The sequence below is a fragment of the Anabrus simplex genome, chromosome 1 (genome assembly GCF_040414725.1).
Source record: "Anabrus simplex isolate iqAnaSimp1 chromosome 1, ASM4041472v1, whole genome shotgun sequence".
NCBI lineage: Eukaryota > Metazoa > Arthropoda > Insecta > Orthoptera > Tettigoniidae > Anabrus > Anabrus simplex.
Genome location: NC_090265.1, coordinates 1,367,790,498 through 1,367,808,103, shown reverse-complemented (window position 1 = coordinate 1,367,808,103; position 17,606 = coordinate 1,367,790,498). Strand labels below are relative to the sequence as shown.

The window sequence follows — 17,606 nt, the reverse complement described above, 5'->3', positions numbered from 1 at the left end:
CCATGCTAGCCATGGAACCGGGCATAATAATTACACCAACATATTTGGCTACGTGTAGCTTGTCATACATGAATATAGCTTTCCGTGGTTTCCCATTTTCACTCCCAATTAAAGATAAGGCCTTGTAGTTTCTCATCGCATCGTCGTTATTTGACGTCAAACCGTTACCAATATTATTATCTAGAATTATTTAGTTACTTTTTTTATTGTTTACTTTTTCAAGATGCTTTGCGTCGCACCGACACAGGCAGGTCTTATGGCAACGATTTATTATTAAATCCGTGAACCATTGCGTCGAATCAATTTACACCATGGACATGCATCATCTCAGCATTTGTCTTCTCCAAAAACAGAGAAATAAACAGCATCCCTACAGTTTAACATAGCTTTAAAACTTACTGCAGTAAACATCGAGATCGCAAGTTATAATTATCATGAAAAAAGGAACTTGCATAGAGTGTACAACTTTATGTTACTTCATGCCACTCACCAATACTGCTTGTGATATATCAGATCACCATAGATGAAGCTGTGGACACCGACAGTAAACGTTAATAAAAACCTAAAGGGTGTTGATAGTTATGACTCATCATGCGATCATATTGGAGGACAGACTATGGATAGCAGGCAATGCTCATTGGCTATGACTTTTACCTGTAGGCAGAACAAGTCAGCTTCTCAAGGTCTAACAACAGCCTTTCGGCTCAATATTCTACCTCTCCATTGACCACGTCTACAACCAAGTGGTTCAGAACGTCAGAAATTCATTGTAAAGTGCGTAGGCTAAAAGAAGTAGCCTTGAATGACAGAGTTCTACAATGGAGCCCCAAAAAGACTGCACATTAATAAACCTTCTACTTTCATAGTTATTTGAGTATGTCACTCGTATGTCCGGCCCGGCAGTATAGGGGGCAACACGTCCGCCTGTCACTGCGTCGCACATGTGGATTTGGCTCTGTTTTATGGACGGATGCCCTTCCTGACTCCAACTCTATGCAGAGGGATGTAATCACTATAGCGTGTTGTTTTTTTTTTTTTTGCTAGGGGCTTTACGTCGCGCCGACACAGATAGGTCTTATGGCGACGATGGGATAGGAAAGGCCTAGGAGTTGGAAGGAAGCGGCCGTGGCCTTAATTAAGGTACAGCCCCAGCATTTGCCTGGTGTGAAAATGGGAAACCACGGAAAACCATTTTCAGGGCTGCCGATAGTGGGATTCGAACCTACTATCTCCCGGATGCAAGCTCACAGCCGCGCGCCTCTACGCGCACGGCCAACTCACCCGGTATATAGCGTGTTTCTGTGGTGGTTTGTAGTGTGGTGAATGGAATATGAAGAGGAGAGTGTTGGGCCAAACAAAAGAAGAATTAATCAAACGTGATTAAAATCTCTGACGCGGACGGGAATCGAGCCGGGGATCCATGAACCAAAGGCCTCAACGCTGACTATTCAGCCAAAGGGCCGGACATTTTGTAAGTCCACACTATGGTTATCAAACTTACAAATGTAATCAGATAAAAGATCTGGTTCATCTCATGCAGAAAATGTACGTCGTTCCTGAAAGAAATGGACTCTGCTTATACTGACCCACTTCTTCAATTGAAGTACGTGATTCATGAATGCAGAGTGGCTGCTGATATTGGTTTAACATTCTTACGAAGTTTTGTAATGGAGAAAGGAAACTTCAAACCCTGCTGATCAGCAGGATGACATCGACAATATTCCATCCGTGGGTTATTTGACTTTCTTCCGACATCATCCAATAACGTAAGTCAAACATTAGCCATTACAGTATGAGAACATGGCATTAAGGTAACTAGTCGACTTTATTGCAAGCTATCACAAAACCTAACAATATATTATCATAGGAAGATGGTAACTAAATAATTAATTAATTTCAAAATTAGTGTTACTGTTCTTATATCCCACTAATTACTTTTACGGTTTTCAGAGACGACAAAGTATCGGTAAATGTGTTCCGACAGGTGTCCTGTGATGCACCAGTAAATCTAACGCCTGGAGGATGATGTACTTGCGCACTTTCAAAACCACCGCTCTGACACGGGATCAAACTCACTACCATGGGAGCGGAAAGTTCTCTTTTTGTCAGCAACTGAGTGAGTTGGCCGTGCGGCTAGGGTCGCGCAGCTGTGAGCTTGCATCCGAGAGATAGCGGGTTTGAACCCCAGTGTCGGCAGTCCTGATAATAATTTTCCGTGGTCTCCCATTTTCACACCAGGAAAATGCTGTGGCTGTAACTTAATTAAGGCCGCGGCACCTTCCTACCCACTCCTAGCATTTTCTGATCCCATAGTCACCGTAAGGGCTCTCTGTGTCGGTGCGACGTAAACCAAATCGTTTTTGTCAGCACTTGGAAGGAAGCGGCCGTGCTGAAATAAACTACTCTTCGTCCTAGTATATATCATGCACCGGTGTAGGGTCCTTTTTCTCATTTGAATCATTCGGTCCAGTGCATTCAGTCCAATATCTGTTGGTATTTAGAAAGCATTCATCCTGAAATTGGACGGTTTTTTTCTTTCTTTCTTTCTTTTTCTTTGGGGGGCGGGGGATGATCATCTGAACATTTTCTTTACGGAAGTTAGTGTAACATAATGTGCAGCGGAATCGTAACCATGGCAACAGTGCAGGCTGTGTCTTATGGCTGGTGGTCATATGAAATTAGCAGCCATTTATGGATGGCCATGACCGAGTGACATATTCATGATCATTAGATTTTCGCAAAGGAAAAAGTGGTTTCCTTTTTAGAACTCTGTTTCACCCCCACCTCCCCCATAAATTTCAGGCCACTGAATTTTACTTGTACAATCTATTCAAACAGAACGTTGCTCTGAAAGTGGCGCTGAAACTCTTCTCCTTGTTTTTGAAGTACCCGGTACCCTGAAATATTGTTTATGTCATTAGCCTCGTTGCCGTTCACAGGCAGCCAGACTTGCTAAGATGAATTCAGTGTACGAAAGGAGTATGACTACATTTTACGTGTTTCATTTCTGGGGCCGAGAAAGGGACTTAAATGGGAAGATTTTAGAATTTTACTCCTCGTCTTACAAACGCAGTCTTTACGAATAACGTCAATAATATGGCGGGCACTTTGTCGCACTTCACGATTATCCCTCTGTTTACTCGGGAGGCTCTTCACTAGAGTTCTGGCAAATTCAGAATTATTATTATTATTATTATTATTATATTTTATTGACCAATGAAATCGCTTCTGACACAACCATTACAATTTTCTTCTTTAAAAAATAATTTGAGCGTTTAAACACTGAGAAGATTTTCACTAGCATTACGTGTCTTCATTTAGATAAGGTTGATTTACGTTTACCCATATTGTTTATCCCCTTGAATACAACCTATCAATTAGTACAGCACGCCATATTTCAATAATAATAGTATCTTGATATACGACTACAGAACGAATAACATTCGCGAGCTCCTTACAAAAGTAAACAAACTACCGTTACCGTCCTAGAACTCACAACACCAAAGACGTAACATACAAGAATGACAAAACTTGTATCTACAAACTTCAGGAGTACCAAGGCGAGCATACAATAAAAGTTGTTGCTCAAAGGCAGTCGAGTAACAGGGCAAATGACAATCTGCCGCATTTGAAGTAAGTAACTAGTTGTGAGTTAGTGGAGAAATTTGTATACCTCGAAGCTCTAAACAACGGAGGTAGCTTGGACGAGATCAAGAAACGTCTTGCAATGGTTCACACAGCGACTGCCAAGCTAAACAAGATCTGGAAATACAGGAAAATCACAAAGAGAACACAAAACTGAAGTTGATATTTCCTATTAACACATACGCCACTCAGACATGGACTATAAAGACTGCTGACAGAAAGAGGATAGAAGCATTAGATATGTGGATGTACCGTCGTGTTCTACGAACACCTTGGGCAGAATACCACACATACACACCAGTCCTTAAAGAGCTACTAGTTAAGAATAGGTCTTTCGTAAGGGACTTTGGGCAGCAATGAATTCTTTTTTTTTTTCTTTGCTACTTACTTGTTTAACGCCGCACTAACACATCGAAGGTTTTCGGCTACGGAAGGATCGGAAAAGGGTAGGATTAGGAAGGTAGCCGCCGTGTCCTTAATTAAGGTACAGCCCCAGCATTTGCCTGGTGTGAAAATGGGAAACCAAGAAAAATCATTTTCAGGGCTGTCGATGGGTGAGCTATGGAAAAACTGGTGCTAGTGTAACTGCTGCAAGAAAGGTGACCGTAAGGCCGAACACCAAAGAAAGGTGTAGACCAAATGAAAACATTAGTGGGAAAATCTCTTCATTTTTTGTTAATAACATAATTTGGCTTGCTCTTCAAATGATGGAGAAAATTACTATTTTTTACGGATTTCATGCTCTGCGTTGAGTGACTGACAGGCCGACAGAGAGACTACCGGTTACCATGGCAACGTCTCTGGCTGCTAGCCAGCAAGGAAGTAGCGTAGTATCATTTTCGTCATCATTCCTGTAAATTCGTGTTTATTTATTGGCTAGAAGGCAAAAGAGACGTCAAGCTACCATTCTGCGGTGTATTTTCAGAATATCGTTCAAGGTTACAATAGTTTTCGAATAGTACTGTTAATACACTAGCGTCCAAAAGTTAAGCATAAGTTACAAGTAAACAAGGCAACAGGAAATAGACGGCAAATCGCAGGACATATCCACCTACCAACCTTACGTGTTCGCTCTGTATAGGAAAGGCGTGTTCCCTGCTCTGACTAGTGACGTAATCGCAAGGTAAACACAGCCAGTGCCTGCGCCCCATATTCCCTCAGTCGTGTTTGCCCTGTTATAGTGTGTGGAGTGAAGCTTCGAGGTCAACGTGACAAGATAATGGCACAACGACGCCATTTGGACCCCGTTTTGCAGGGTAGAATACTCGGCCGCCTGGAAGCAGGCCAGGCACAGACCGAAGTCGTCGTATCCTTGAATGTGCCACAAAGTGTCATTTCCAGGCTTTGGAGGCGATCTAGAGACACAGGAGGTGTTAGTCGTAGGCCAGTACCAGGTCGACCAAGGGTAACCACCCTACAGCAGGACCGATATCTGGCCTTAAACGCCCGACGAAATCGGAGTGCACCCGCAAGAATTGTCGGTGGAACTTGCGGCCATCTCAGGGGTTGCCATTTCCCGCAAAACTGTGTACCGGAGGCTCAGAACAGCAGGGCTGTTTGCCCGATGTTTTCAAGCGGCGTGCGTCCCGCTCACTCCAGCAGAGAGACGGGCCCGTTTACTGTGGAGCCGTCAACATCGAAACTGGACCATGAACGAATAAAAGCATGTGCTCTTCATAGATAAATGAAGAGGGCAGAAATGAAGAGGGCAGAAAAGAATACAGGCGATTAAAGAATCAAGTGGATAGAAGGTGCAAGGTAGCTAAGGAAGAATGGCTGAAGGAGAAGTGCAAGGATGTCGAAGGCTGTATGGTCCTGGGAAAGGTAGAAGCTGCATACAGGAAAATTAAGGAAACCTTGGGAGAAAGGAAATCTAGGTATATGAATATTAAGAGCTCAGATGGGAAGCCACTCCTAGGGAAAGAAGACAAAGCAGAAAGATGGCAGGAGCATATCCAACAGTTGTATCAAGGTAAAGATGTAGATAATTTGGTTCTGGAACATGAAGAGGCTGTTGATGCTGATGAAATGGGAGACCCAATTTTGAGGTCAGAGTTTGACAGAGCTGTGAGTGATCTCAATAGGAACAAGGCACCTGGAATTGATGAGATTCCCTCTGAATTACTGACTGCCTTAGGAGAAACCAGCATGGCAAGGTTATTTCATTTAGTGTGCAAGATGTATGAGACAGGAGAAGTCCCATCCGATTTTCGGAAGAATGTTGTTATACCTATTCTCAAGAAAGCCGGTGCTGACAGGTGTGAAAACAACCGCACCATTAGTTTAGTATCTCATGCCTGCAAAATTTTAACACGTGTTATTTATAGAAGAATGGAAAAACAAGTTGAAGCTGGGTTGGGAGAAGATCAATTTGGCTTCAGAAGAAATGTAGGAACACGTGAAGCAATCCTGACTTTACGTCTGATCTTAGAGGATCGAATCAAGAAAGACAAGCCCACGTACATGGCATTCGTAGATCTAGAAAAGGCATTCGATAATGTTGATTGGACCAAGCTATTTATTATTCTGAAGATGATAGGGATCAGATACCGAGGACGAAGAATTATCTACAATCTGTATAAAAATCAGTCTGCAGTGATAAGAATCGAGGGCTTTGAAAAAGAAGCAGCAATCCAGTAAGGAGTGAGGCAAGGTTGCAGTTTCTCCCCTCTCCTTTTCAATGTTTACATAGAACAGGCAGTAAAGGAAATGAGAGATAAATTTGAAAAGGTAATCACAGTCCAAGGAGAGGAAATCAAAACCTTGAGATTTGCAGATGATATTGTTATTTTATCTGAGACTGCAGAAGATCTCGAGAAGTTGCTGAATGGTATGGATGAAGTCTTGGGTAAGGAGTACAAGATGGAAATAAATAAGTCCAAAACAAAAGTAATGGAGTGCAGTCGAACGAAGGCAGGTGGTATAGGAAATATTAGATTAGGAAATGAAGGCTTAAAGGAAGTAGATGAATATTGTTACTTGGGTAGTAAAATAACTAACGATGGCAGAAGTAAGGAGGACATAAAGTGCAGACTAGCACAAGCAAGGAAGAGCTTTCTTAAGAAAAGAAATTTGCTCACTTCAAACATCGATATCGGAATTAGAAAGATGTTTTTGAAGACTTTCGTGTGGAGCGTGGCATTGTATGGAAGTGAAACATGGACGATAACTAGCTCAGAAAGAAAGAGAATAGAAGCTTTTGAAATGTGGTGTTACAAAGGAATGCTGAAGGTGAGATGGATAGATCGAATCACGAATGAAGAGATACTGAATCGAATTGGTGAGAGGAGATGGATTTGGCTAAATTTGACGAGAAGAAGAGGTAGAATGATAGGACACATCTTAAGACACCCAGGACTTGTTCAATTGGTTTTTGAAGGAAGTGTAGGTGGTAAGAACGGTAGGAGTAGACCAAGGTATGAATATGACAAGCAGATTAGAGCAGATGTAGGATGCAATAGTTACGTAGAAATGAAAACGTTAGCACAGGATAGGGTGGCATGGAGACTGCATCAAACCAGTCTATGGACTGATGACTCAAATACAAAATAATACATGGCCTTCGATCGTTCAATATGCGCACCAAACTTGATGACTCTATCTTTCCTATATGTGTGGCAAACAATGAAATATACGTGTGAAAATCACCTAATTTACGAACAATCCAGAAATACAGCCAAATCTAACGTGTAAGTGAGACAGATCCGATTAAAAGTCACAGGACCTGAGTTGTAGATCACTCGAAATTGAACAGAGATTGTGCCATCCGTTTTGTGATACGACTTGCCGTTTAGCCAAAAGGAATGCCTGCACAGTCATTAAAATTGCCTCAATGTTTCGATATCTTTCGGGGGTAAAAAAGTGAAATATTTGAACATCTTGGAATGTTTCCGTCGGTTACAGGATAAGAGCTATAATTTCGCCAAATTTCAGTTTTCTAGCTCGTCTGGTAGAGTGAGCCGCCATTTTGATTTGAGGGAAGGGGATTAAGAGTAGGAAATTCCTTAAAAAATATTTAAGGACACGAAACCTAAAGGTTGTCGCTTTGGATAAATTATACGAGTGCGTTCTGATGCTGATCCCAATATTTGAAGCCCACAGCATGCCCCCTTCAGGGTATTTTATGGATTTTCGATTTTTCTATGGGTCCTGGGGTGATCAGGTTCTCTGGTACCAAGTTTCGAATTTCTGAGATATCTGGAAGTGCCTCAGTGATTCACGTCTATTTTCATTTTTAAAACTTTATATATAGATCGCTCCAGACCGACTTGCTTTTATATGTATCGATAGACGTGTCTGTTCGTATATGTCACCTTGCAGTCACAACTATCCATCACCGACCATTGGTGTCTGTGTGGGGTAGTAGCCTGGTGGTGATTGCGTGTTGGTAGCTGTGGTGGTGTGCGAGGTGTGGGGCTTGAAATTGTCTTACTTCGTCATTGAATATATTAAAACGAGTGAGAATGCACTACAGAAGGGTGTGATATGTACTCCTTGGTTTTATATACCATCTTTGATTGACCTCGCTGGAGTATTGTGGTCTCAGAAACATAGCAGTTTGCTGCTTGAGTACATCTGTAGGTATTTTCTGGAGTTCTTCAATATATAGCAGATACTTAGTCAAACAGCTCCTTAACAATATTTTTTATCTATTTGCTTTACGTCGTACCGACACAGATAGGTCTTATGGCTACGATGGGACAGGAAGGGCTAGGAGTGGGAAGGAGGTGGCCGTAGCCTTAATTAAAGTATAGTCCCAGCATTTGCCTGGTGTGAAAATGGGGAACCACGGAAAACCATCTTCAGGGCTGCCGACAGTGGGGTTCGAACCCACTATCTCCCGAATACTGGACACTGGCCGCACTTAAGTGACTGCAGTGTATTACCAAGCACGCTTCTAGTTTACGTGACTCATGACATTTGAGTATAGCTACACTGTTTAAAATTTCCATCTGTTTTTTTTTTTTTTTTTTGGGCGGAATTACGATCGCTTTGATGAGAAGCGCACAAGTAATCTCTGAACACAAAGGTACATCATCATTTCCGATATAGTTAGTGGGACGTAATAACGGCGTATGGCCTCCGGAGAGGAATCAAAGCACACAATACCGTAACTCTTCAGATAACAAAATAGCTTACGGAGAAAAACCGTTATAAGCTTAAACGCGCTGTCCTGGTGCTAAAGGTGGTTGTGAAGTAATCACTAAAGAATCTTTTGGCTAGAACAGGAAGAGTACAAGTAAATATTAAATATTGAGTGGGAATACAATAGAAAACGCAAAGTTGAACACAGACGTCAACCATTAGCATTCCTATAATAATAAAAATAAAAATAATATTTAAGAAGCCTTTCTCGTGGACAGTCGAGTTATCTTCTGAGGACGCAGAGCACAGTTCTCTGCCAAACGTTAAGAATTTCACCTTATTTTCTTGACACGGCATAAGCTCAAAAGCCTTACAGTATCATGTCAATAATAATAATAATAATAATAATAATAATAATGATTTTATGTTCCACACTGTCTCCTAACTGGTTAGCATGCTGCTCTTTGTTCTAAGGGGTCATAGAATTGATTCCCAGGTCGGTAGATGCAGAGTGGGTTGTTGTCCCATATGCTCTGTACTCTGACCGGCCAACCGAGCAGAGGAAAGTTGGTCACGGCTTTACCGTGGCTCTACGCCTCTGCATTCGGGAGACGGGCCTGGGGCACAGTGCCGGACTTCACGCCTGGCCCCACCCGTCGGCTGTCCTGAGAATGGTTTTCCGTGGTTTTCCATTCTCCTGCACTAAGGCGAATGCCGGGACAGTTCCTAGTATAGGTCATGGCCGCCTACCCCCTCACTTTCTCCGCACATCTCCTTCACCGCAACAAATCTCCCGGCCTGAAAGACGGCGTCACCGTCTACGAGGCCCGCCTCCCCCTTCAGGGGAGGAATAAAAACGTTTAGTAGTAGTAGTTGATTCCCAGCCGGATCGGGTATTTTAAACTTCATCAGCTATTTACTCCGGCTCGAATAGTGGGTGTGATTTCAATATAATATTTCATCCTATGTAGGGCCCATCCTTGCAGACGTACCAGGTCATCCATGGGTGTCAAATCGAAATACGTAGTCCATATAATGCTCCACAACTACTTGAACGGTTTTTGGAGACACCGAGGTGTTGGAGTTTTGTCCTACAGGAGTTATTTTACGTGCTAGTAGATCTACCGATACGAGGCTGGTGCATCTGAGCATTTTTCAAGTACCAGAGGACTGAGCCGGAATCGAACCAACCAGCTTGAGCAGCGGAGGTCAGGACAGTGTTTCTACAGTCTGAAGCATTCAGACCGGTTAGGTTACTCGGACTCAGTTTCGAAACATTGAACTTCATCCCACAAATTTCTTCATAAAGAGACTAAATTGGCCAAAGAGATGCATTGCAAACCAAATTGAGAGAAGTATTGTTCAGTTGTTGTTATTATTATTATTTCATATGACAAAGGAAAGTATACATAAAATACAGCCTTGCTTAAATAGTTGAAATGTTACAAATATAACCTACATCATACACAAAAACTGCAGTCAACAAACCTTTAGAGCTGCACATCCAGAGAACATATCCAGTTGACAGCTTCGTCCTTGGCTCAGTATATCTCCTGTATGGTCCCTTTGAACTTCCGAAACGGAGATTCCATTACCACACGATACAGATATTTTTTGTTTCAATTTCTTTTACGTCGCACCGACAAAGACAGGTCTTGTGGCGACGATGGGATAGGAAAGGGCTTGCAGTGGAAAGGAAGCAGCCATGGCCTTAATTAAGGTACAGCTGAATGCCTGGTGTAAAACTGATAAACCATGAAAAAACATCTTCAGGGCTGCCGTCAGTGGTGTTCGAACCCATTATCTTCCGAATGCAAGCTCACAGCTGTGCGACCCTAACCGCATGGCTGACTCACTCGATACGATGCAGATAGGGACGTTCGGCTTTATTGCACTTATGAAGCTAGAAGCATGACCTGCCATGATGTGTCCATATTCGGTTGAGGGAAGTCCAGGTTCTCCTAGGAAGATTGAAGCCAGAATCATCTATCAGTACTAGCTGATCAGGGTTTGAGGCGGCACAACATTCTCGCCAAACTTGATCTGAATTGAATTGAATTGAATTGAATTGAACCAAGTCAAGAAGACAATGAGTTGGATATCCACGAAGGCATACAGTAAATGTGCTATTTTATGAAAATGATTCACCCATGTCTGCTTATTTTACCAATTAGACTTTAAGATATTTCTTTATTAATAAAGTGTGTTGCAGCATCGAGTTCTTTCTCTTTCATTCTTAATCCGTTTACCTCCCACGGTTGGTTTTCCCTCGGACTCAGCGAAGATTCACACCTCTACCGCCTCAAGAGCAGTGTCCTTGAGCGTGAGACTTTGGGTTGGGAGATACAAGTGGGAAGGAGGACCAGTATATTGCCCAGGCGGTCTCAACTGCTATACTGAACAGGGGCCTCGTAGAGGATGCGAAGGAAGCGGCCATGGCATAAAATTAGGTACCATCCCGGCATTTGTCTGGAGAAGTGGAAAGCCACTTCTATGATAGCTGAGGGGGGGATCGAACCTCCCTCCACTCACTTGACCTCCTGAGGCTTAGTGGACCGCGTTCCAGCCCTCTTAGCACTTTTCAAAATTTCGTGACAGAGCCGGGAATCGAACCCGGGCCTCCGGAGGTGGCAGCTAATACCACTAACCACTACACCACAGAGGCGGACCATCGAATTCTTTAAAGTAGTCATTATTTTGTATGCCTTTTTGCGAATGATAGTTCAACAGATGTTTACATTTAACCTCACATCTTGTTCAATATAAATGTATATGTGTTTGTTCATTGGTGGTATTTGGAAGTATTGAATTTTCTGTTCAGTTTTTAGTTAGGTCCACCTGCTTGACAGGTTTCATATAATTATATATATATACATTGGAGAATATTTCTGTATGTGATTATGTGTTTCAACCGGTACGGCATGTTTCCAGAGGTAAGGCGTCGACGTTGCTTCCCGTCCATACGTTTAACCTTAAAGTACCCTGGGTGGTGTTAAGTAAGCAACAACAGTGGCTTCTGGACCTTAGCTCTGATTTTTGTTATTATTCTGTAATAACATAAGTCGTGCTGCGTGAAGTAACAACACGTTTTAATATTCTCTTCATGGAGACACAGCGAGCTAAGTGGAGGCGAGACAAGTTGGTAATGGGAACTCTTGAACGCTGACAGTGCACGGCGTGATTATCTCATTTGTTAAGCAACGTCAACAACCGGTACATTGGCATCTAATCACCTGGCTGACACATAACGGGAGCTAGCGTGGATTGTACTTGAAGAATGTTATCCGACACCATGAACGATACATTTTCAAAAGCTTGTAAGTGGAAATGTAAATCATTAATATCTCTGGCCTGGGGACTGGGTGTTTGTGTCGTCCTTAAGCTAGGTACCATCCCGATATTTGCCAGGAGAATAGTATACCAAAGCAACTGAATTGTGGAACATCGACATGACAGAATCACAGATCAAATGCTACAGCTGCAAATGACAGAAGAAATGGCAGGGAAAGTAATGTGTGGCTTTGGATCTCCCTTGATAGAGATTCTTACTCTAAATTGCGCAAGTTTATAGTAAGGTCATCTTCCCGTATGGCCCTTGGATGAGAGATTTCCACAACGCGTTAACTCAGCACTTAATGTCGTACGGTGGTTAGCTCTATGCCCAGCCACCTTTGTCACTAAGAATTAACCTGTTACTCATTTATGTTGTCGGCTGAGTGAACCTCAGGGCTATGAGGTTATCCAACAGTAAAAGTGTCGTTACTACATTTTTCGACTTCTTCGCAAAAAAATCACACCCACGTTCTTCCGGTTCCATCTGACATTTACGGCTTCGGCAAGCCATTCCGCTGGCATTAGTGGCTCAGACGGTTAAGGCGCTGGATTTCTGAGCCCGAGTTGGCGGGCTCGACCTTGGCTCATTCCGTTGGTATCTGAAGGTGACCAAATACGTCAGCCCCGTGTCGGCACGTAAAATAACTCAAGCGAGACAAAATTCCGACACCTCGGCGTCTCCGAAAAACCATAAAAATAGTAACTGGGACGTAAAACCAATAACATTATTACTAAGCCACCCCTCACCACCACATCCACTGCTACTACTACTGCTACTGCTACGACTACGACTACCACCACCATATTCTTATCCCTATTCTTCCACTGATTATTAGACATCGTTTTATTCACAAGTAGACAGAGTTGATGCCAAAGGATTCCCCTATACATCAGAGCATCCAATAGAAATATAAAATTTCAGGGAAACCATTCTAGTTTTGAAAATAGATGGTCGTTACTGAAATTTACTTCAAAATTCAACAACGCTTTTCTTTTATTTCTTCACAAGGGACATACAGTCTGATGTTCATTTGATTCAGATAAATTCGGTAGCTGGGATAAGATGACATTAAGGAAGATAATGAATTATTTTAATACTGTTCACCTCAATATAGTCTGGCTCCATGGCTAAATGATTAGTGTGCTGGCCTTTGTTTACAGGGGTCTCGGTTCGATTGGCAGGGTCGGGAATTTTAACCATAATTGGTTAATTTCGCTGGCATGGGGGCTGGGTGTACTGTACGTGTCGTCTTCATCATTTCATCCTCATCACGACGCGGAGGTCGCTTACGGGGGTCAAATCAAAAGACCTGCATCTGACGAGCCGAACTTGTCCTCGGACACTCCCGCCACTAAAAGCCATACGCCATTTCATTTCAAAAAGCAAAGTCACCTCCGTACATGCCATGAATGCCCTTGGAGGAGTGGAAGGTAAAGGCTTCCACCATTGTTAACCTCCGCAAGTTGATGGGATAGAGTAGTTAGCTCTACGCCCGGCCGCCTTTGCCCCCACGAATTAACCTGGTACTCATTTTTGGTGTAGGCTGAGTGAACCTCAGGGCCATATGCACCTCCGGAAGTGGAAATCTCATTTCCTAAATTTTACGACTTCCTGGCGGGGATTCGAACCCACGTCCTACCGGGCGAACCGAGTACGCCTTTACCGCCTCGGCCAGGCAGCTCCTCCATTTCATTTCACCTCAGTATATATTTAAACGAAGTCAATGTGATTGATGATTGTAGTAATTATTGTCGCAGACAAATAAGTGAAAGGGTTACCATCTCTTTATAGAAAACCAGTTACGACCGATTTTGTACCTCTATACAATGCTAATCTGTTAATTTCACTAGCGCACTAGGAATTTTTCCGCGGCCGATTGACATAGGTTTCTCCACATCTTCGTGTGTGTATATAAAATTAGCACTGATGAAAACAGTAACAAAACATCATCTTCTCCAGTAGTTAGTTAGGATCAAAGCAGTAGGTTTAGATATCACCAGACTGTGGAAATCACACCGTATTTCTTGGATTGTATGGAATATTGTTTGTAAGCCGTAATTCAAGACAAAAGGTAACATGTACATTTTTGATGTGTCTAAATACTTGTATCAAAGCTTACAAATCTTTATACTATATTTAGATGCACAATGGAGACGTAATACCTGAGTGGCATAGTCACTGGTCGTTTTACCAAAACGGCTGAGGTTCGAATCCCGAACATTGCGTACAGATTTGAAATGAAAAATGACGTCATTGTGGTCCAGATTCCATCCAAAAGACGAAATCCCATGGGTATAATTACGATATATATATATTGCTACTTGTTAAACGTAGCACTAACACATCGCAAGTTTTCGGTGATGGAAGGATGGAAAAGTACTAGGATTGGGAAGGTAGTGGCCGAGGCCTTATTTAAGTTACAGCCCCAGCGTTTGCCTGATGTAGAAATGGGAAACAAAGGAAAAACCAACTTCTGGGCTGCCGACCATGGGATTCGAACTCATTACTTCCAGAATGCAAGCTCACGGTTGCACGACCCTAACCGTACAGCCAACTCACTCGGTGATCAAGATATCAGTAGTGACGTACATCTTTAAGGTTTATAACATGCACAAGCAGCACGGAAAAATGCAGCGAAAAATTACCAATTAACATACACAATGACATCAATGTATATCCTTTCCTTCATTCGAAACGAAACCTGACTCTACATTCTTTTTCTTCATACAGTTGTCCGATATATTTAAATATTATTCCTTACGATTTCTCCATAATACTCATATTAGAACATGCATTTTATAAATATAAACCCAAACTCCATTGCGCAACAGCCCCGAAGGGCCATGGTCTACCAAGCGACCCCTGCTGAGCCTGAAGACCTGCAGATTACGAGGTGTCGTATGGTCAGCTTGACGAATCCTCACGATCGTTATTCTTGGCTTTCTAGACCAGGGCTCCCAGCTCACTGTTAGATAGCTCCTCAATTGTAGGCTGAATGGCTGAATGGACCTCGAACCAGCCCTCACATCCAGGTAAAAATCCCTGGCTTGGCCGGGAATCGAACCCGGGTCCTCGCGGAAAGAGGCAGGCACGCTACCCCTACACCTCGCGGCCGGCCATGCATTTCACACACAGTAATATTCGTACATATGGGATGATAAAACAACACAGGGAACTGTCACCAACATCATATTATTTTAATATCCACTACATTGTACCTAACATTCTTTAACATATTGTTGGATAAAGAATTTAAACACTACGTATAAGAGACCCAAACCCGAACCGTGCAGGTGTATGTAGGTCAGTACAGCTAGTGAGTACTTTCCAAGAACAAGTGAATCAGATAACTTACAGAAGTGACTCTGCAGGACGTGAAGACGGTCGCTACTCTGTCATGGTGCACGTGGGTACTAACCGGACGCATTGCTAAGGTGTGAGTTGCGAATCTGGAGTCTGCGCGCGCAGTTGGTTCACTGAACCAGGCTAAGTGGCGCTAGGGTTACTGGCCTAGCCCCGCGGCTACACGGCTAGCAAGCCTGTGTAACGGGCAGATAGATAAAAGGCTTATGGACTTATAGTGGTAAGATGATATCCGTGCTTCATGTTCTTCTTTCTCGACGAAACGTTTGATTTTACATCCACTGTCGTCATTCCACTGACAGAAATTTAAAGAAGCTAAACGGAAGATCGAAATAACTCGTCCACCCGGTAGCGCATTGATCAGCATGATTTACTTACCTTCTGGGAGTCCTACATTCGATTCCTAGTCGGACCATAGGGTTTTCTTCCTTTTCTTTTGTTTTCGTCTTCTTCATCCGGGCCTTTTTCAAATTCTCTGGGATCGGCACTTTCTTTGGATTTGGAACAGTTTCAAGGCCGGATGCCTTTCCTAACGCCAACCCTATGTAGAGGGATGTATTCACTACAGCATGTTTTTTTTTTTTTTTTTTTTTTTTTGCTTTACGTCGCACCGACTCAGATAGGTCTTATGGCTACGATGGGACAGGGAAGGGCTAGGAGTGGGAAGGTAGCGGCCGTAGCTTTAATTAAGGTACAGCCCCAGCATTTGCCTGGTGTGAAAATGGGAAACCACGGAAAACCATTTCCAGGGCTTCCGACTGTGGGGTTCGAACCTACTATCTCCCGAATACTGGATACTGGCCGCGCTTAAGCGACTGCAGCTATCGAGCTCGGTACTACAGCATGTATATATGGTGGTTTGTAGTGTGATGTGTTGTATGCAAATGAAGATGTATACGAAGATGAACTCAAACACTCAGCTCCCAAGCTAAAGGAAATAACCAGAACAAGTTTTAAAAATAAAGTAGAACAAACAAATGGTAAAATAAGAACCTTTTTCAAACTTCTGTTCCGTGTTTACAGAATTAAAAATCACATCTATGTCAGGAACAAATATTCGGCTCATAAACAAGCAAAAGCAATTTCCGAAATAATCATAAAGCTAGTTTGCAACTCTGATTTGTTGAGTTTCGTAACTGAAATGTACATGTCGCATTTATATGTGACGTCGCACTTGCTTCCTGCAAAACTTCTCTCTCCCGTTCACTGCACTTTCCCATACACGCTCAACCACTTCATCATCATGATCAACAGATGTGTGAACCTGCCTGTGCTAGAATAGACGACCAACTGTACAGCGTTAGTCTAGCCCCTTAATAACTCACTGACACTTCGGCGTTTCAAACTAGTGCAAGTGAGTGCGGAAACATTTCTTGTTGTCGATACTCGATACCCAGACGTACAGAATTGAAGTCGGTCAAATTAGTCAGAGTTTGGAAAGGCCGAGGTGGAGCAAGTGGGAGAAACTACTATTGAAACAACTTTATATCTGTTTTAACTTGAAACATTTATCGTATATATGATGCACAGTATATCTTTCTCTTGTTACTTTACAACTTTCTGACTGGAAATCTCTCCTGAATAAAATGCTTCTGATCATAAAAATTATTTCCCTTGAAATAAATTGTAAAATATTTAGCATTCTGATTTTACGTCCGCCTCTGTGGTGTAGTGGTTAGTGTGATTAGCTGCCACCCCCGGAGGTCCGGGTTCGATTCCCGGCTCTGCCACGAAATTTGAAAAGTGGTACGACGGCTGGAACGGGGTCCACTTAGCCTCGGGAGGTCAACTGAGTAAAGGTGGGTTCAATTCCCACGTCATCCATCCTGGAAGTGGTTTTCCGTGGTTTCCCACTTCTCCTCCAGGCAAATGCCGGGATGGTACCTAGTTTAAGGCCACGGCCGCTTCCTTCCCTGTTCCTTGTCTATCCCTTCCAATCTTTCCATCCCCCCGCAAGGCCCCTGTTCAGCATAGCAGGTAAGGCTGCCTGGCTGAGGTACTGGTCATACTCGCCAGTTGTATCCCCCAACCCAGAGCTTGAAGCTCCAGGACACTGCCCTTGAGGCGGTAGAGGTAGGATCCCTCGCTGAGTCTGAGGGAAAAACCAACCCTGGAGGGTAAACTGATAAAGAAGAAGAAGAAGAAGATTTCACAGGAAAGTGATTTCTGTAAATGACAC

The 17,606-nt window shown here is 43.0% G+C and overlaps 1 protein-coding gene across 1 annotated transcript in view; it reads right to left on the bottom strand.

Annotated features, from left to right (window-relative positions):
• LOC136859129 (uncharacterized) overlaps nucleotides 1-555 on the bottom strand; it is a 98,657-nt gene extending 98,102 nt beyond the window's left edge. The window contains exon 1 of the mRNA XM_067138674.2: nucleotides 491-555. The gene's annotated coding sequence lies outside the window, so the exon portion shown is untranslated. The remainder of the gene's footprint in view (nucleotides 1-490) is intronic.
• Between the last annotated feature and the right edge of the window lie 17,051 nt (nucleotides 556-17,606).